Source organism: Phoca vitulina, unplaced genomic scaffold (genome assembly GCF_004348235.1).
Source record: "Phoca vitulina isolate PV1807 unplaced genomic scaffold, GSC_HSeal_1.0 scaffold23, whole genome shotgun sequence".
Lineage (NCBI taxonomy): Eukaryota > Metazoa > Chordata > Mammalia > Carnivora > Phocidae > Phoca > Phoca vitulina.
Window position 1 is genome coordinate 2314773 of NW_022589726.1, and position 22691 is coordinate 2337463.

A 22691-nucleotide genomic window follows, 5' to 3' on the forward strand; every position below is an offset into this window, starting at 1 on the left:
AGGAAGGAAGGAAGGAAGGAAGGAAGGAAGGAAGGAAGGAAGGAAGGGAGGGATACCCCAGCATTTCTCCTCCATGCTTCCACCTTAATCTGCAAATTCCTATCTTGTAGTACTTATCACACTTGACATTACTAATAGTTTTCCACTCAGTCTCCTCAAACAGATTATGAGCTCCTAGAGGGCAAAAGTAAATACATTAGATTCACTTTTGTTTCTCTAACAACTGGCCTACTGCCTATATGTAGTATGTATTTAGTTATAAAATATGAAATTGGGGGTAGGGCAATAGTTTTGATTGGTTCCCAGGTATATGGAACTAAATTGATCATTCTTCTTTATTTATTCATCCAGTCTTCATTCCCATTTTACTTATCTGAGCACCTGCTATATCCCAAGTACTGAGGCAAAAGAGATACAGCAATAAACTAAATTTCTGCCTCCTTTGAGCTTATGTCATGTCATGCTTGCATCAGTGATCTGCAAAAGTTTCCTCTTCTGTTTTATATTTGGTTTTATTTTTATTTCCCCCTGTATTCCCTATTCTCAAGGCCATTCTTTTCTCCTTATTGGTAACTACTCATATGTACTTTCTATCCATCTACCATACCTGTTTTTACATGTAACAATATCCAGGAATACATACAGTAGTGTATGTTTAATGTTTTATATATGATATTATGTTATCATCTCACTCTTTTTTACTTTTACTGTTTGTCCATTCAACTAATTTTGAGATCTATCCATGTTTCTAACTGTAAAATCTAGTTAATTTTTTCTGAGTATTCCATATTATACCATCCTCTAAATATGCCAAGATATCAATTCACCTAGGGGAAAAAAAAACTGCCGCATGTAAGTGATGAATCACTAAATTTACACCTGAAACTAATATTACACCATATGTTAAATAACCGGAATTTAAATAAAAACTTGAAACTACAAAGAAAAAAAAACCTGCCATGGTTCTTTCAACTCCCCACAACCCCAACATCGAGGCAATAAGCATCCTAGGGTTTGTCTCCACATGCATTGACTTGATATTTTCTTTCTGGCACATGCCCAAGGGTAGAAGTACCGGGACATCAGGATTAGCATACCCAATTTCCCTAAGAGCTATAAGCTGCTCTCTGAAATGGCCATACCAGCCTATGCCCCCACCAATAGTAGAAGAGGGCTCCATCTTCCCATCCTCACCCAGAATTTAATATTATCTAATTTTCACATTTCTGAAAATCTGATTGTTGTAAGATATCTCTGATTATTATTTTAATATATATTTCTCTGCTAACTAGTAAGATCAAATATCCATAAAAATATGAGAGATCTGAAGCCAGATTTCCAGTTAGCATCCAAGTAGTCATAAGTATATCATTAATTGCTCTATGACTCAGTTGTTTCCTCTATAAACTAAGGATGAAAATACTTCTTTAATGAGAAATTAAATGGTTTAAAAATTAAGCACCAAGAGAAAATCTGGCACAAAGAAGTGTTCAATAAAAGTTGGCTCTTACTATCACTTACTATAATAATTTACTATTATTTTTCATTCAAGTTTCCTCTTCTGTAAATTGTCTATTTATACCCCTTAATAATTTCTCCATTATATTTTCCATATATTCCTTTCTGGTTTACATGAGCTTCTTGTATATTCTGGATATCAATTCCTTGCAAATGTGTTTAAATGAATAAGTGAGTGAGTGATCAGAGATTAAACATGCCAGTTTTGTCTTAACAGAGCTCCAACTGTTTGCTTTTTCTGCTCACTGCATTGCTGGGTCATTTTTGTGAACAAAATGTTGAATCTCAATGTATTTTTAATATGGTCAATAAATTTTAAATAAAATTTAATTTATATTCCATTTTTCTAAGTCAATAACACACAAACCCACAACTGTAGGGGGGAAAAGAGCTAGCTCCACAGTGAAAAATTTAAACAATTCTCTATTTGTGGTTTTTATTGGGCAATTTTTTAGAAAAGCAGAGAGTACAAAGAGTTACTGATTTTGTCAAATCCTATCAAAGACAAGTAGTTTGTCTCAATTTCAAACTCATTATTTAACTAGAACAATCCCTACAATGGGCTGCCAAAACAGTATAATTTTCTGCAAGACTACCAAAGGAACTATTTATCACCATTAAAGGGCCACTTTTAATAAAATTCTAGTAATCATTTAGAAAAACACACAGAAAATCTTAGAAAACTCCAAAATACAGCACTAATAAACATTTGATAGAACTAGTGTTTAAGGGAAATCTTTGTGGAGAGCCCCAAAATTTGTGACCATTTTCCTAGCAACTCAAGACATAACACAAACTGACAACATAGTGGCTAGTAAACTGCTCAGTTCAGATCTATATAGGAAGTCTATAATTACTCGATCATATTTTTAAGCAGAGATTAAAAAGTATCAGTGAAGAAAAAAGTAATTGTCTCCATCTTGAAGGTGGGCAATCTATATAAAAATGGGGGTGGGAAATCATAGCTAAATAAGATAGAGAAATGATGACCAATCACCACCACTTTCACCTGCCACCCCAATGGCTTTCTAATACCTGATGCTGCTGTATGTTTTTTATTTTTAATGGAAATGATGTAGATAAGAATTCACACATTGATAGAGAAGGCATCTTGGTGAAGAATGACTTGTTTCTATCTGCATTAGTAATATTCTTAGTAGGTAAAACAGACACAATTATGAAAAGTTGCCCAAATCTCCTCTTCTTCAAAAAATTCCAAAGCTGATAGGCAGATTCATTCAGTTTATGTTTAATGAACATTCTGGAGTTACAATTATGAGCAAAAACTGAACATCCCTAATGGTTTTGACTTAGCAGGGAAGAATGTTAATTTGAAAATCACACCAAGGTGAAATTATTCTGAAGGACAGGGTCATGGTCAATGTTCCTGGAAGAGTCTATAATACAAGAATCTGACCTAGTATGGAAGCTTAGAGAAAGCCTCCTTGAGCCAGTATCTGTAGGGAGAAGATGAGTTAAGTTGGTGAAGGGAACAGCATGTTCAGAACTCTATCATGTAAGGGAATGTGGTGAGTCCACAACTATGGCAGGAAGGGAGTGTATAAAGGAGAGGGAGGGCAAAGCCAGGAGGTGTCCAGAATGTGCTGGGCTACTTGTCTATCTTAAGGGTTTACTCTGTAAGTGAAATGGAAAGCCAGTGGTGGGATTTAAAAAAGAAGGCTCTAATTTAGGGTGACTTGGAGGAGCAGCAAATAAAAATGTTTCCATAGTCCCGGTAAGACAGTAGTAACTTGAACTGAGGCACTAGTGATGGAGATGAAGAGAAGTATAGTGAGTCTTGAGATACTGAAGCGGCAAAATCAATAGGATGAGTTAAGTAAGAATAGAATAGGCAACAAAGCCTCTTTCATAATTTCTCCAAGAATCTTCAGGCATTGTACTGCTTTCTCTATTATGGCTGCCAGTCAGTCACATCCTGCAGATTAAATGCTTGCAACTGTTTGGATATCCAGGCAGAATTTTTCATGTATCCATTAAAGAAATCGTTTTGGGGCCATTTACAATAAAACTTTTAGTTGGAGATATTCTGTAATCTACGCTTCTGTGACATGGCAGAACTGATTTTCCAGACCAATGTAGGATCCTATTTAACCCTGAAGGACGTAAGTTATTTTCATTGTTCTTAATTTTGCTTGTCTCTTCAGCATGTCAGATTATCACACATAGGATGACCACTTGCCAAGATTTCATTCTTTTCTAAGGATTTGTTCCAATTTATAAAGTCTTTTACTTGTAAAAATTTAGAGAAATTTCTCATCTTTTCCTTTGGGTCGACTATTAGTTGAACAAGGTGTATATGACAGAAATATAAACATGTTTTAAAGGTTCTGCTACAACTTTTCATTCAAGTTCACAGTCAACTGTATGCATATGGATAGTTCTTTTTGGCTAGGTTTGGATTCTTTCACTATAGATTCTCATAGCAAACACTGACCATGATCCTGTCCTCAGAGTAATTTCACCTTTGTGTGTTTGTGTGATTTCCAGATTAACATTTGTCTCTCTTGCTAAGCCATAACCACTATGGATGTTTTGAGTTTTTGCCACGTTCTCTTCTAAATGGACTATTAGATTTATTTGTTAACATCCATTCATATATTCTGAAAACACACTCAGTTTTAACTTTTAGGATACATCTGTACACCCATTTTTCTATCAAACCTCATTTCTCATGAGCAACTTCAATAAGGGAGTTTGGTACCTAGAAGATCCTAACCTAGCCAAGTAGAATTAGCATATAACCATCTGCTGGAATTCTGGGCTCATACATCAGAACAGGCAGGCACTGGTTAAAAACATGGGCTTTAGAGGGCACCTGGATGGTGCAGTCGGCTAAGAGTCTGACTCTTGTTTTGGCTCAGGTCATGATATCAGGGTCGTGGGATCGAGCCTCTCATGGGGCTCAGGGCTCTGTCCTCAGCGGGGGTCTGCTTGGGTTTTCTCTCCCTCTTCCTCCACCCCTCCCCACCCCCGCTCTCCCTCTTTCTCTCTCTCTAAATAAATAATCTTTTAAAAAAATGGGCTTTGGTATCAATCTGATATTCTACTACCTACTAGTTATATGGCCTTCGGCAAGTTATTCAACCTACACAAGCCTCAGTTTCCTATAAAAAATTAATATAAAATATATCATGTTCTATATTATATTACACAGTATATAATATGTTGGCATATATAACGTGCATGGCACAGGGAGATGTGTGCGGCAGCTATCATCATCATCACCGCTGTCACCACGGTTATGTTTCCCACTGGCCTCCAGGCATGGCCATTCACCAAAGAAGGAGGGATGCTCAAGAGGGAAAAAATTGTGCCAATGATCTTCTGTCTCCTGGAATATTGAAAGATGCAATTAACCATGAAATTAGAGACTTAAAGAATTAGGTAAGTCCAGCGAGAATAAGTGGAGGGAGAAGGTGTGAAGTGGTGTTTGCATATGTGTTTGTTGAGTAGGTTAAATAAAAGAGTAAGTTGTAGTTCTGAAGAAAAAAATACATGGTATATGGAAAATGGTATATTCCACCAACTGAAGAATCCAGTATCTCTACTTTTGTATTACCTCTCAGATTTGTGTCAAGACAAGCATGTTCTGGTGGATAACTAACAATCATGAATGAGAAATGCATGACAGCCATTCCCATTTCACAGATGAGGCAAGTAAGATCCAAAGAAGTGATTCATTTATAGTCATACATCTAGGAAATTATAGGCCAAAACCTAAACCAGGTTTTCTCACTTCAAAGTCCACACTCTTCTTCTACATCAAAGTCAATTCCAAAGCCACACAGGTTGGCCTTCTTTGATCAGAGTTGCACATGCAATTAGTTATACTCACAAATTACCATCCTCAACAATTAGGCCTCAGTATAAAGTAAGCAGGGTCTTACTACTCAGGACACTGTAAGGGTATATATCTGTCTACAAGCCAAAACAACGCCAATTACCTTGTAACAAAATCCTCTTAGGAAAAGTAAAACAGAGGAAAGAAAAAAATGAATGATGTTTGCGTTCATTGTTCCCAGGCATCAAATAAAGTCACTCTAATAACAGCATTGCTGGTGATATTCCTTTCAAGATTGCCATAAAATGCTTAGGAATTTCAGAGGCATAGAGAACACCTATTTGTCTAATAAGGGCAATAAAACAAAATAAAGTCAGGCAGATTAGAAATAAAACTATGTATTTCCACGATGATTGCAGAATATTTGTATGAGCAAATGAATTTCTGATATATATGGTTAGCATTTTTAGGAATGCAAAGATATTCATAGGGAAAAATGGTAAAATTGCATGCTTTGCTAAACTCAACTTTATGTATGAGAAGTCATAACCACGGTATAAAATCCATAGTAGAAATGAAACAGGATTACATTACTGATGGTTCCTAATATTAATGGACCAGAGGGGACTGCATTCCCTGAAGCTAGAAACATGTCAGAGGGGAAAGACATACAATTCAGCTTGAAAAAGCAAAATCCATTAACCATGAAATAGGGAAACAAAAAATCAAACTTTCCATATACCATATCCTACTGGAAAAAATCTATTAGCAAAAAAGACCTCTACTAAACAAAATGTTTTTAACTCAAAACAAATATAGAAATAAATGATTTAAAGTCACAAAAAATTCCAGAAAATTTGTACAGTTGATATTATGCTGGCAATACAGATCCATCAAAGTACTAACATACTTCTCCGGGTATATAGATCTCAAAAGAATGCATGTCAATTGAAGTGTACTAAAATGCATTTTTATTTCTAGTTTAAGAAAGTATTGTATTAGCCACCACAAATTTGATGTGAAGCATTCCAGGTTTTCATTTCCATTGTGAAATTACTCCAAACAACATTTAATCTGGAAAAGAATCCTGTTGTCTCCACTATGAAGAGTGGGACAAATTAAGAGAGATTTGACCCCCTCAGTATACTTAAATATACTAAGACTTGTAATGACTCCTTGAACAATCTCTTTAAAGTAGTACACAGCAAAAAAGAGAAAAATAACCTGAATCAATTAGACAGTTGCTCACATAGCATTCCTCCTAGACAGAAAAGATCAAGGCCACCATCAGGGACCAAAGTGAGTAAATGCTTTATCAACAGTCCAGAGTAATGCAGAAGAGAGGTGACATAGCATATACACACTGAGAATGAAACCAGAAAACAGAAGCTTTCTACTACTTTAATGGGATTAAAGAAATAAATTCCAAGATGACTGGCACATATAAACTTTTAAAAAGTTGAGCAACTACTTCAAGGCAAATCTTTACTCACACAAACAAAACATATGTGTAGACAGACTCTCTAAGACAGTCCCCAGGGACCTCTGCCTGCTGGTGTTCATGGCCTTAGGTAATTGCTTCCCCGTAAGTGTTAGCTGGACCTGATAACATGCTGCTAATGCACAGGATATGGCAAAAATAATGGGCTATCAGTTCTGAGAGTGGATTACAGAAGACTATGATTTCTGTCTTGCATCTACCTGGCTCTTTTAGTTTACTCACTGTCATAAAGCCAGCTTTCATGTTGTGAGATGCCCTACGGACAGACCCATAGGACATAGAACTGAGGGCAGCCTCCAGCCAATGCCAGCACCCCACAAAGAACTGAATCCTCCCAATAACCATGTGAGTCACTTGGAAGTGGCTCTTACCCCAGTCGAGCCTTTACGACTGTAGCCCCTGCCAACACCTTGATGGGCAGCCTCATGAGGAACCCCGAACCAAAGGAGGCCCCAGCTACACTGTGAGTTAATGAATGCTGTTGTGTCAGGCCACTTGATTTTTGAGATAATTTGTTACATAGTGAAAAAGAACATACAATATTCAACAAAACATCGTAATGGCCTCCACTTTGAATAAATATATTACTGATTTTAGAATGGAAAGATCCTTGTCTCACCCCAATTCATATTACTCAAGTCCTGAACATCAGTATCTCTCACTTAGACTTTTCTATTTGCTCCTAGTTTTGTCCCCTCTGAAGCCACTGTTACGGGCTTACATCCCTCAAAAACTCGTATGTTCAAGTCTTAACCCTCAAAGTATAATCTTACTTGGAAATAAGGGTGTTGCAGATGTAATTAATCAAGATGAAGCCATGTTGAAATAGGTGAGCCCCCTAATCCAATGTTATTGTGTCCTTAGAGAAAGGGGAAATTTGGACACAGATGCATACACAGGGAGAACCATGTGAGCCTGGAGTTATCCTGGCACAAGCCAGAGAACTACCACAAGCTAAGGGAGAGGCTTGGAACAGATCCTTCCCTAGTATCATCAGAGGATGTACTGCCCTACTGACACCTTGATCTCAGACTTCTAGCCTCCAAAACCATGAGACAATAAATTTCTCTTGTTTAAAATTCTCAGTTTGTGCTATTTCGTTACAGTAGCCCTAGTAAACTAATACATCATCTTCTACACACTTGCCAAGGGAGGTCTTTCTGAAATACGAATCTTACATGTCATTGTACTTCTTCATTCATTTATTCAACAAGTATTTACTCAGTGCCTTCTATATGCCAGACCCTAAGTTAGGTACCGGACCTTCGGCAGTAAACAAGGGATACAGCTGCCACATATGTTAGTACAGCAGCACAAAAGGTATCTTGTGCTTGAGAAAAGAGGGGCCATCTCCAGGCAAATTGCAAAATGGTGCTCCCTTATGGAGGATGAATTAATACAAAGATGCTCCCCTAAAAGAACAATTAGACAAAACTACAACTCATGGGCAGACAACTCCATTGGTTCTATCTGGGCAGAAGAATTACACTTGGTAAGGGTGCACCAACTGGATTTCAGCCTGCATATCCACGATTTTGGCTGGATGCTTTTATGAGGAGACAACTTCCACAGCCATTAATGGCAGACCTGAGTAAAGGTCTCTCTCTACCTCTCTACCCTCACAGATCTTTCAAAATTTAACATTTCTTCAGAGCTACCCATTGATTCTTTGTTGGGGATATACAAGAATCCAGAATCCCATGCTCAAACAGCCCAAACATTGGTTTGCTGGAGCTGGCTCCTACAACAGGTCCCGATGTCCACTGACTGGCCCATAATAGCAGAGGAAAATGATGGAATCTTTTCCAAGATATGTTATGCTTATGCTGTAGCTTCACTCAACTAAGGAACACTTAGTTCCTTAAACACTGAGAAGTATCAAAAGCATACTAGAAGGCACTCTGTGATCTGGCTTCAGAATTGTCTTTTGATGAGGGACCAGGGCCCCTACACTGGCCTTAAGCTTTGGAGGACCTCTCTCTTCCTCTTCTCCACCTGTGTCTCTCCTCAAGGGCCAAGGAGCTATGCCCCTTGGAAGCTGACACATTACTCCACCCCATTAGACAATGCTTTAGATACCCAAAAACCCAGAATTCCATGCCCAAACAGCACAATGGTGTTCTGGATCTGGCTTCTACTGGTTCACAAAAGACCACTATTAAATTTCCAAAATTCAGTAAGCAGGATATTAAAAGTGCTCATAATTAAAAATAAATTCCACAAACTTAAATAAGTTATATTGAAAACAAATATAATAAATATTAAAAACTCATAATTTCTTAATCATTTTGCTATTATTTATGAATTTGAAGTTATTTATGTCTATGTATCTGTATGATAGATTCTACTCTACAATAGTGTGCTACTCACATCTCTTCCCAAATTTGCATGCATACATCATGTTAGTAGCTTAAAATTGGTCATGGTGAGAGTATTTACACCAGAGAAATCAGCAAATGCTATAAATCAGGACTCATTTAATGTTTTCTTGATTCTTTAGGCATAAGAAGGTGATGGAGAAAATGTTAATAATGCAGAGTAAACTTAAACATGTACTGTGTCTGGGACGCCTGGGTGGCTCAGTCGGTTAAGAGTCTGCCTTTGGCTCAGGTCATGATCCCAGGGTCCTGGAATCGAGTCCCGCATCGGGCTCTCTGCTCAGCAGGGAGCCTGCTTCTCCCTCTGCATGCTGCTCCCCCTGCTTATGCTCTCTCTCTCTCTCTCTCTGACAATAAAAAAATAAAATCTTAAAAAAAAAAAAACACGTACTGTGTCTCTAGCCATTACACGTAGGCACAAAAAAATAATGTATCCACGGGGCACCTGGGTGGCTCAGTCAGCTAAGCAACTGCCTTCAGCTCAGGTCATGATCTCGGAGTCCTGGGATCAAGCCCCGCATCGGGCTCCCTTCTCAGTGAGGAGTCAGCTTCTCCCTCTCCCTCCACCCCTCCCCACCCACTCTCTCTCTTTCTCTCTCTGTCTCAAATAAATAAGATATTTTTAAAAAATAATGTATCCACTATTCAAAAACTTATATAATTTAGCAATGAAGTCACCATGTCATTGAGGAACAAGTGAAGTTCCACTTCACTATTTCACCTTCACCTTACTCATTAACATAAATAAAATTATCAATCACCATGCATGCAGGAACTATACCCAAAAGCTACAGAACTATTCCTCAAAGCTAGTTGTTAAATGTTACATACTACTAGGCCCAGAGTTCATTACTAGGGCCAGCACTGGCCTCTTCTTTGATCCTTCCTCCAAGAGGGGATCATGCTACTTGGGGTGTGCATCCTTAGGGGACAGATATGTGGGCAACGGTGTTCATCCATAAGCCAGGATGACTAAGCAAGGAGTGGAAAGACAAAAGATCTGCAGATGGCAGTTGGGAGCTTGGGCATGGCTTCAGCTTGTACCCTGACACAGTTCTGCAGGTACTAGACTAGGGGCAGTCCAGGCCCCGTACCACTCTCTGTAATTGTCTTGCCTTTTGCATGCAACTGCAGCAGACTGCCTGCAATGCTCACACCTCCCACAACATGTTGTTTGACCAACAAGCCCTTGCTCATGTTGCTCACTTGCATGGGATGCCCTTTTATTTCCATCATTTTACCACCAGAATCCAACCCAGGGCCTGGCACACAGTAAGACTCAAAAGCTTGATTTGAATTAATGAATAAATGAACTGTATGGGCACCAGTGCTTGGTCCATGACCTACTAGCTACATGGTATTAGACAAGACATTTAAGCTCCTCAGACTTCAGTTTCCTAGTAGGGAGGATAAATAAATCTCACCTTGCTGCAGAGACTAAATAAGATACTATACATAATAATTATAGGAGCAACATCTGCTAAGCACTCACATGCTAGGCACTGTGCTTGGTGCTTTCCAGAGACTATCTCATTTTAATCCTCTCACACTTTAACTCTAAGATCTAGGTCCTATTATTTTATGCCATTTTAGAAAGGCAAAAACTTAGGCTTCAAAAGTTTATGTTCATATCATAGAACTCAAATAATAGCTCTTTATCTACTCCACTAAAGCAATAATGTATTTGAATCAGTGTTTAACCTGCAATAAATTCCAATAAAATGATTATTGAAATATTAATAAAGAAGCAACCCATCTAATCTGGCCATATGTTCAGTAAATCTTGTACTGAAAAGCAAAGTCCAATGACAACAAATTATAAGAAAAGTAATCAATATAGTCCAAGGAAATTAAATATGATTCTACTGTAAAGCTGGTTTAGACAAACAAGAATAACAACCACAAGGTAAGTTTTCAGTGAAAGCAATACAATATAAATGACCTATTCCAAGGTATATTAGCAATCAGTTCTCCAGCCCTGAGAAGGAGCTTTTAGAGTCAAGGAGCTAGAAGATATTTTAGGAAGCTTAACCCTTACTTTAGATCCATTAAGTCTCTCTATACCATATCCCTAGTCATGCTACTTTTTTTTTCTTCAAAAAAAACCTATAAGACAGTATATCCATTGAGAAGAGTGCCAATCAAACATCAGTTATAAACTATCTCAAACAACAGACACTGACAACATAAACTGGACACAGTAAGCAGAAGGGCACATAAAATTAAATTTAAAGTAACAGATAATATGTTTGTTAATTTCACCTGGCCCAAGACAAGAAAATATGGACTGTTGTAAACTATAGTTAAGAATATGGCACTAAATTCTTATCTTTCAATAATTACTCTGAATGCAAATGGACCAAATGCTCCAATCAAAAGACACAGGGTAACAGATTGGATAGAAAAAAAAAAAAAAAAAACCCATCCATATGCTGTCTACAAGAGACTCATTTTAGACCCAAAGATACCTCCAGATTGAAAGTGAGGGGATGGAGCATTTATCATGCTAATGTACATCAAAAGAAAGCTGGGGTAGCAATCCTTGTATCAGACAAATTAGATTTTAAGCCAAAGTCTGTAGTAAGAGATGAAGAGGGATACTATATCATAATTAAAGGGTCTATCCAACAAGAAGATCTAACAATTATAAATATTTATGCCCCTAACTTGGGAGCAGCCAATTACATAAACCAATTAATAACAAAATTAAAGAAATACATTGATAATAGCACAATAATTGTAGGGGACTTTAACACCGCACTCACACCAATGAACAGATCATCTAAGCAGAAGATCAACAAGGAAACAAGGGCTTTGAATGACACACCAGACTAGATGGACTTCACAGATATATTCAGCAAATGGCCAACAGACACATGAAAAAATGCTCAACATCACTTGTCATCAGGGAAATACAAATCAAAACCACAATGAGATACCACCTCACACCAGTCAGCATGGCTAAAATTAAGAAGGTAGGAAATGAAAGATATTGGTGAGGATGTGGAGAAAGGGGAACCTTCTTACGCTGTTGGTAGGAATGCAAACTGATACAGCCACTCTGGAAAACAGTATGGAGGTTCCTCAAAAAGTTAAAAATAGAGCTACCCTATGACCCAGCAATTGCACTACTAGGTATTTCCCCAAAGGACACAAATATAGTGATCCGAAGGGGCACCTGCACCCCCATGCTTGTAGCAGCAATGTCCACAATGGCCAAACTATGGAAAGAGCTGAGATGTCCATTGACAGATGAATGGATAAAGAAGATGTGGTAATTATAAACAATGGAATAAGCTTTGCGCAGTGGCAGTATCATAGCCAATGAGGTTTATCCGAGGCGCGATTATTGCTAATATAAACAATGGAATATTACTCAGCCATCAAAAAATGAAATCTTACCATTTGCAACAACATGGATGGAACTAAAAGGTATTATGCTAAGTGAAATAAGTCAATCAGAGAAAGACAATTATCATATGATTTCACTCATGTGGAATTTAAGAAACAAAACAGAGGATCATAGGGGAAGGGAGGGAAAAATAAAATAAGACAAAATCAGAGAGAGAGACAAACCATAAGAGACTCTTAACTATAGGAAACAAACTGAGGGTTTCTGGAAGGGAGGTGGGGGGTGGGGTAACTGGGTGATGGGCATTAAGGAGGGCACCTGATGTAATGAGCACTGGGTGTTATATGCAACTGATGAATCCCTGAACTCTACCTCTGAAACTAATAATACACTATATGTTAATTAATGGAATTTAAATAAAATTTTTAAAAAGAATAATGTAAATCTTAACAGTTAAGTTTGCAAATCAATATTTATACAACGAAGTGACTTTCTCTGATTTCTTCTTTGGGGGTGGTTGACATTCCAATATATGTTATTTAGATAGCACAGTGACCACAGACTCTGGAGCCTTATTGCTTGGATTAGAATCCTGATTCTGATCGTTTTTTTAGCTGTGTTATATAACCTCTTTACTCCTCACTTTTCTAATCTACAAAATGGAGATAGTAATAGGATTTACCTCATGGGATACTGGGAATATTACATGTAAAGCACTTGGAATACTGTCTGACACCTAATAAATGCTGTATGTTAGCTGTGATTATTAGCATCATTGTTGAAATTAAATAATATCTTGTTATGGGCTGCATGTTGTATCCCTCTCCAAATCCATATGTTGAAATCCTAACCCCCAACATGATGATAACTTGGAGGTAGAGCCTTTGGGAGGTAACTAGGTTTAGATGAGGTAGAGTTGTCTTAATGGGATTAGTCCCTTTATAAAAAGAGGCTAGAAAGCTAGCTCTATCTCTCTCCACCATGTGAAAATACAGCAAGAAGGCTGCCATCTCAAACCAGGAAGAGGGCCCTCACCAATCTGCCAATACCTTGATTTTGGACTTCCTTGCCTCCAGAACTATGAGAAATAAATGTTTGTTGTTTAAGCCACTCAGTCTATGGTATTCTGTTATAGCAGCCCAAACTGACATATCCCAAAGCCTAGTTGTTACAATGGCTGCATTCCAAAAAATGAAGGAAAAATTTTCTATCTGAGAATCATGTTCAAACAACTATATTAAATGCCACTATAATAGAGAAAAGCAATGAATGTGTTCTAATTCCTGTATGTTCAGCTTCATCTTCCTCTAATGTTAAGAAAGACAATAGAACTAACTCTTCCTCAGAGGTATTAGCTAAATCTACTTATATAATACATAAATTATGCTCAAATGGTGCTCTTTTTTTCACTAACTGCTTACCTCACAAGTTAATGAAAATAAAAAATATTGATTCTTCCAATTCCACATCTCAATCACCTACACTAACCATATTCTCTTCATTAATGCTTTCTTTAGGAATAGAATATACTCAAAGATATACTCCTTGCTTTTTAGTAGATACAGGGAACTTCTCTCTTCTTGAAAACCTATCTGTTCTCCAAGAGTTCAAAACACTAAAAATTAGTTTAGGGTATACATCTAAGAAGAAATGATTAGTTGTGAACTGAAACAAGTCTGTAGCACTGGTAGATTTAACTCATATTATTTACACCACACTTCTCAAGTATTTGCCAGTTTAAGAAAAAGGTTACATCCAAAGTTTTCTTTAAGTTAGGTTATTGTACAATGATGCAAGTAAGTGAAGAGAATCAAAATATGACAATAAAACATATTAACAATTCAGAAAGATAAATACCAAATACTGGCAACTCTTTCTCTAAATGAGCTCCAATTTTATTTCACATAGCTCCATATTTACAGAAATTTGGGACTTTCTAAAGTCTTTTCTTTCTACTCAAATTTGTATCTTGAGCACTGATTTTGAATTGTATTTTAATCCTTTCTACCACTTACCACTTCCTGCTGTTTTGTAACTCACCATTTCTGTAGACCAGTACTTTCAAAACCTTTTTCAAATATTTTCTCTTTCTGAACATATACCCATAATTTATAAGACCAGGAGTTTAAATAAATACTGTATTTCATTTGTTTTTAGGTTCTTTTAGAACTGTCTTTGTAAACACTAGCTTCATCTTTTATTAATGAATATTACTGGTCCATAGATGTGCAGTTTTTTAAATCCTGTGGCCTCTACCTTCCAAATATCTTTTAAATACTGCATCTTGGCCCCATCCTTATTGGCATCTCTAAGTTGAGCCCCTGGCCACTTCTCATCTAGATTCTTGCACTAGTTTTAGACCTCCCTCTGCTTCCAATCTTAACTTCTTCCAATTCATCCAATTCTGAAGGTTTTAAAAAAATGTTTCCAAGACAAAAATCTGATAACATCCTATCCTGCTTAAAATTCATCAATGTACTCTTTCATCTCTAGAATTATGTCTGAATCCTTTAATGCAGTTAATATGGCATACTAGTTAGGAAATTTTTTGCAAGTAACAGAAACAACTTTTAACTAAGGAAAGACACAGGGTGGCTCACAAAATCAAAGAAAAGATTATTAAATAGGCTTAGAAAAGGAGGTTCCAGATGCAGGAACACATGGATGGTCTCTTCAGAATACCAATCATGTCAGTCTTTGGGTCATTCAGATGATATACAAATATCATGGACGGAGCCTATGATTAGCAGCTTTAAATCATCTGTCCACTCCTTGGTGTCTAACAAGACTGTATCCGATGTGAGGTGACAGTTTCCATGGCAGAGAACACTAATTAGTCACAATTTTGTATCTTTTCATCATATTTTTTTACTTCATACACAGTCTCTTATAATAAATACCACATTTTTATCCTCCCAAAAATAGTGTGACCATGTGACTGAGTTCTGGCCAAGGGAGCATAAATCTTGAAGTTGTCGTGTGCAACTTCAGGAAGCATCTTTAAAGATGGGGGCATGTTTTTTTCTCCCCCTCCTCCTTTCTGCTGGCTGGAATGCTGAAGGGATAGATGGGTCCAGCAGGCATCTTGGACATCAAGCGGCTTTGGGAATGGAGAATCCATCTCTAGTGAAATAATAGCATGGAATGAATCTGGGTCTCTGCTACCATGAAACACCACAGCAGCACTAGCTTGACTACCTCTATACTCTCTTATGTGAGAGAGAAACAGACACATTTCTAGTTAAAGCCACTATTATTTATGGGGTTTCCATCACTTGTAGCCAAATCTAAACTGAACTAAAACAGCCCCTCATAGCAACTCAAAATGTTAATACTGGAAGAAAGAATAATGGAGGCTGGACAAGAATAAAACAATAGATGCCCTCTCATGATTTTCAATCACTCCATTTGCCCTTTCCCTCATTTTATGCAGAGTTAATTTCTATTTAGGGTTTCCCAAATATATCAAGCTCTCCTAGCAAAAACATCCAGCTGCCTGGATTGCTTTTACCCCCTTCATCTAAATGGCTAGCTTCTATACACGCCAAGTGTCAGGCCATCAATCCTTACTTCTTTATTGTTTTCTGGATTCCCATAATCCAAGGTGTCTTTTACCCTCCCTGCGAATTCTCACACAATTCTGCAGGTTCACCATTGTGCTTACCATATTTACTTTTAATGATTGGTTTTCTTGTCAATCTTTTATACTAACTAAAGTATGAACTCTTGAAAAACAGCATCTTAGATTGGTTTCTCTAGAAACCAACTCTCAGGGGTGAGAACTGCATACATAACGTCTCTTGGGATGCATTCTCAAAAAACATATCTGTAAGGAAGCAGGGAAGGCAGGACTGGACAGAGGGAGAGGCTGACCTACAATGCAGTTGAACCAGATGGACCTGAAGCTCCAGACCATCCAAGGGGGCAGGAGGGCCCTCTGGGGCTGGGGTGGCTCTTCAGAGTTGTCACAAATTGAGGCAAGGGAGTAAGTAGGCCTTGCTTTCTTTATATGAACCAGTTATTTATTTTGTCCCTTCTCCTACTGCCAACCCCCCTTCACCTCCCAAGGAGATAAACCTGGAATGAGAAGGATACCTGTGGCCAAGGGCAATTCCCAAGGGGGACTTAACTATGATCCTTTAGCAGCAGGTATCCTCAGCAACAAGGGGATAGGTAAGCACCACAGTATCCACTATAGTGAGAGACTGTGTCTTGTTCATTTGGAAATAATGCAATGCTTAAAATACTGAAAAAAATAATTTAGTTTTGAATAAATGGATGGATGGATGGATGGATGGATGGATGGATGGATGGAATGACAAACCAATGGATAATGATGTCTGTTTTCAGGCAGAGGGGACAAAATCAATAAAGGAGAAATAGAAGAGTCTCATGAAAATGATAACAATGGAAGCAAAGTCCTGCCAGAGAGAGGAAGATAGAGTTGCAGTAACACATCAGGTCTAGGCTGACATTCTTTAGAGAGGAGGTACATAGTAGGAATGACAGTTGTGGCATGTGTAGACTGAAATCGTCTTGAAGATAAGGAAATAAGGAATGATACTTCATTTGTTATGATAACAACAAAAAAGCTAGTATTGATTCAAAGAAGAAAAATATATTGAGGTAATTTGAGGAGGTAATTTGAAGGTAAAAGCTTCAATATTTTCAGCAAAATGGGAAGTAAAAATAATTAGTGAAAATTGAATAAAAGTATGTAAGACCATTAACAGGGTTAAAGTTTGTAAAAATGTTATAGGAGTGTCTCAAGAAATGAAGAGATATGCAGAAGGTTGGCATCTAGATAGGGAATTGTTCAACCATGCCGGAAGTTCAGTTGATGGGAGTTATTTGTCATACACCAGGTCACAATAGTCAATGCTTAAAGGAGAAAAGTTATTTTTAGAATTTTCATTTCAAAAAATATTCTACTGAAAACATAGGTAGACTGAATTTATTCAACTTAATATTATCCTTTACTCCTATGTAAGGCCAATTTTTTCTCACCTAATGCCATAGTTTACCCTAGAGTTCTTTCTTGGTGTGCATCCATGGGTTTAGACAAATGTATGACATATATCCATCATTATAATATCAGAGAGTATTTTCACTTCCCTAAAAATCCTCTCTGCTTTGCCTATTTAGCTCTCTTTACCACCTCCACCCCCCAATCCCTGGCAACCACTGATCTTTTTACTGTCTCCATAGTTTTTTCTTTTCCAGAATGCCATATAATTGGAATCATACAGATTGGCTTCTTTCAGATTGGCTTCTTTCACTTAGTAATATGTATTTAAAATTCCTTCATGTCTTTTCATGGCTAGATAGCTCATTTTTTTTTATGCCGAATAATATTGCATCGTCTGGAGGTATTGCAGTTTATTTATCTATTCATCTACTGAAGGACAGCTTGACTGATTTCAGGGTTTGGCTATTATGAAAAAATGGAAGGCCAATTCTAAAAGAAAAAACGTTTAAATTCTTTTTCCTCTTTAAAGAACTCAAATTATGTTGTTAAATCCTGGAATTCTTGGGAGAGAAAAAAGTCATATACTAATAGCCTCCTTTTGTTAGTAGCTCTTTCTAAAGATATGTTGTAAGTTCACAAAATTCATTTAGAATATGTCTTCCTTATGGGACATAAATTTCATTACCATGAGCAAAAGCAGCATCTTCGTCATCATCTGCTACATCTGATATGTTTATGGCTCATCATTGTTTGCCAAGGGCTTTACATACATCAACCACTCAATCCTCCTTAAAGTATTGTGAAGCAGAAATTTATCCTCAGTATAAACAAGTGACTTGGGCAAAGTCATATAACTAGCACATGGTAGATCCAAAGCTAGAACCTGTACCTAACTCCTGACCCATGACTTCTGATACCTTCATACACTGATGCTCAAATATGGAATACACTGATACTCAAATATACTTTCCTCTACTTTCAATAATTCCAAACTCTGAAGGTCAATTCTTTAAAATTTACCAGGTAAGTGCTACAAGAAGGAAATACCCAATTGGAGAAGTCACATTTTATCTATACAATAAACCATGATCTTTGGTGTAACAACTGCCAAGCAAAAAAACAATCACCACCATCCTTAGTTAGAAAACAATAGGATTTTTGCCTGAGGTGGGATGATGGAATAAAGCCCCAAACTGGCAATAAAAAGCTTCAGAGGAAAAGCCTGGCATCGATCTAATAAATAAGTTTACCCGAGAAAGAGAAAACACATTCCTTTCCAATGCTCTGTGTGAAAACATAAGCAGCACAGTGACATTTGTTTAAAAAGTCATCTGAAACATATTTACAAGTTCCAATTAGCAGAAAATTCCTACCAATCTGAAATTTCTACAAGTTATTTTTTTCCAGGATCTGTTTGAGGATTTATTTGATTTTGTTGATATGTTTTCACAATCTCAAGTTCCTACCTAAAAGAGTTCTTAGCATCATGCTTAAGCACAGCCAAGTCCATGCGGCAGGAAAACAGTGTATTTATCTACCCTACTACATTGAAACGTTTGCACCAGGCTGACCATAAAAAAATAGTAATAATCCCAGTGCAACTCTCAGCTATGCATATTAGGAACAGCATGTGAAACCAGGGAGACAGCAGTGAATCTAAACCAGCCAAAGACCATAAGCAGGAACTCTTCTGACTCCAGCAGTTTAGGAATAATGCAGATAAATCACAGAGCAAGCAAAGGGGAATAGAATGCATTTCAGGCTTGGCTCAGAGGAAAAGACATATGAGACACACTCAGGGAAACTAAATTTATACAGTCTAGAGAATGAGCTTCAAGGAGGGAACCTGATCATAATCTATAAATACCACCAAGGTAACACCATAAATAATTAAGGAGAAGAACTATTCGTTGTCTCTGCAGCAAGTCTAAAAACGAAGTTTTAGATTTACTTTTCCCTTCCTTTCTTTTTGGCATCAAAACATGTTGATATTGAGAGTTGTTTGCTCCTGCCTGGGATATATTGGGACAGAGCACTAGACAGGTAGGTGCCTGTAGCTAGTCTATCCTGCATGAGGAGCATGACTATCTCTCTTTCTCTCTAGCCATGCAGGCCAGGACTATAAAGAGCAGGTGCAGAAGCAGAAGAGTAGGACCTCTCTCAGCACACACTTCTACACTCCAGGAAGTCAGAGCACCCATACCCTTCTAAAAGCCAAGCATAGAACTGAGCTACATGTTTTTTTGTTTTTTGTTTTTCTATTTAGAGAGAGAGAGAGACCACCTGAACATGTGTGTGAGCCCAGGGAGGGACAGAGGGAGACGGAGAAAGAATCTCAGACTTCACGCTGAGCACAGAGCCCCAAGTGGGGCTCAATCTCATGATCCTGAGACCATGACCTGAGCCAAAACCAAGAGTCAGACACTTAGCCGACTGAACCACCCAGGCACGCCAGAGATTTTACTTATTTATTTTAGAGAAAAAGAGAGAGAGAGAGAATGAGCACAGGGGGAAGGGCAGAGGAAGAGGAAGAGAGAATCCAAGAGGACCCTGCACTGAGTGCTGAGCCAGAAGTGGGGCTCAATCTCAGGACCCTGAGATTGCAACCTGAGCCAAAACCAAGAACCTAACACTTAACCCACTGCGCCACTCAGGCACCCAAGTTACATGTATTTTAAATATCATTTATTCTTGCATCTATTTGCTCAAATGAGTGCTTACCATGTGCTAGGAGAGTGCTTCTCAATCCAAGTGCAAACAAATCACTTGGGGGTTTCCTTAAATGCAGATTCTGACTTAGTAGTTCTGGAGTGGAGCCTGAAATTCCATGTTTTTAACATGCTTACAGGTAATGTCGATGCTGCTGAGTAATAAGGGGCTCTGAGTAATAAGGGGCTAGGAGCTTAGTCCCTTGGTATAGACAGACACAGAGAGAGATAACTAAAACACAATATGGTAACATGCCATAGGTACCTAATCTAACCCGGGAAGGAGGTACAGCGAAAGCAAGCTTCCTGAAGGGACCAATCTTTTGACCTGAGTCTGAAAAGATATTAGTGCAATTAAATATCAGAAAAGAGTACTCAGGAAATTCCAATGATATTCATTCATAGGTAATTAATATGGATATTTTGAGGATTAAGAGGTATTCTACAAGCTGCTGACTTTCTTGGGTTAGTCTATGAGATTTTACAGTGCTCTACCATAAGAAGAGTGTGGAGTAGAAATAACACAGGCTTTTGGGTCAAATAGCCTCTTCTGAGCTTCAGTTTCCCAGTAGTAAAACAAGCATAATAAAACAATACACAACAATCAACTCCAAATAAATCAAAGACCAGAATGTTAAGAGCTAAACTATAAAATTCTTAGATGACGGCATAGGGGCAAAGCTTCATGGTGTTGGATTTGGCAATGATTTCTTGGATAGGAGTGCCAAAAGACAATAAAAGAAAAAATAGATAAATAGGGCTACATCAAAAAAAAAAAAAAAAAAACCTTCTGTACATCAAAGGGTACTATCAAATGTCCTTTGAATGAAAGAATGAGAAAACAACCCACTCATTGGGAATCATATATCTGATAACAGGTTAATATCCAGAATACATAAGGAGCTCCCACAACTCAACAACAAAAAAACAAACAACCCTATTCAAAAATAGGCAAAGGACTCAAATAGTCTTTTGAATTTCTCCAAAGAAGATATACAAATGGCCAATAAGATATACAAATGGCCAATAATTTCTCCAAAGAAGATATACAAATGGCCAATAAGAAAAGATGCTCAACATCGCTAGTCTTTAGGGAAATGTATATCAAAACCACAATGAGATACCACCTCACACTTGTCAGGATGGCTATTAAAAACAGCAGTAACAACAAAACAGGAGAAAACAGTACGAGCAAGGATATGGAGAAATTGGAACCCCTGTGCACTGGTGGTGGTATTGTAAAATGCAGCCACTGTGGAAAAGAGTATGGTGGTTCCTCAGAAAATTAAAAATAGAATTACTATATGATCCAGCACTTCGTTTCTGGATGTATACCTGAAAGAACTGAAAGCAGGGACTTGAACAGGTATTTGAACACCCATCTTCATAGCATCATTATGCACAATAGCCAAAAGATGAAGGAAACACAAGTGTCCATTCATGGATAAATGGATAAATAAGCTAGACAAGGGAATAGTATTCAGCCTTAGAAAGGAAGAAAATTCTCACATATGCTACAGAATGGATGAAGACATTATGTTAAGTGAAACAAGCCAGTCACACAATGACAAATACTGTATGACTCCACTTGCATGAGGTACTTAAAGTAGTCAAATTCAGAAAAAGATGTAGAATGGTGATTGCCGGGGTGAGGGGGAGGGAGAAATGGGAGTTACTGCTTAATGGGTACAAAGGTTCAGTTTTGCAAGATGAAGAAGTTCCAGAGATGGATGGTGGTGATGGTTACACATCAATGTGAATGTACTTCATGCCACTGTACACTAAAAAATGGTTTAGATGATGAGGTTTATGTGTATTTTAGTACAATTAAATATAATAATAATAAAAAATTAGAAACGACAAAAAAAAATCCTTGCTAATCATTCCACAATATATATAACGTATACCAAATCATCACCTTGTACACTTTAAATATATACAATTATATTTGTTAATAATTTCTCAATAAAGTTGGGGGAAAAAACAACCTATCTACAGGGTTTCAGAAGAGATAACAAATGTCAGTTCTTAACAAATATTAAAGCTATTTTTTCCTTTTATGAACCCCTAAAATAAACGATCTCCAGCCTCACCATAAATGCTTTCCTTTTGCTCCCATTCCACTCCATTCCTGACTACTCTGGATGTGCTTATGTCTAAAGAAAATCACATTGAATTTACATATTTCACTTCTTTGTTTAATGTTTTAAATGTATTATCCCACTTGCTCACTAAGCATTCTGGAAATAATTGCTCATGAACCTATTCTTTAACAGAGATACAGACAGGGCAATCATCCACCCTAGGTTTTTCAAGGCAGCTCTGATTTCAAATATTCTGCCCACTCATCAAACAATTGTCTCCAGTTTTTGGCTTAAAAATATTATTGCCCAAAATATAAAACGGAATATTCTGAATTGCTGCCACAGTCTCTGGAAAGTGTTTTACTACATTTTTTCTTCA

At 37.5% G+C, this 22691-nt stretch overlaps 1 protein-coding gene and 1 pseudogene across 2 annotated transcripts in view; one reads left to right on the forward strand and one right to left on the reverse strand.

Moving 5' to 3' along the window:
• Positions 1 to 22691, reverse strand: part of TRHDE (thyrotropin releasing hormone degrading enzyme) — a 371263-nt gene that overhangs the window by 283076 nt on the left and 65496 nt on the right. The window lies entirely within an intron of this gene.
• Positions 12495 to 12618, forward strand: LOC116642668 (annotated as a pseudogene).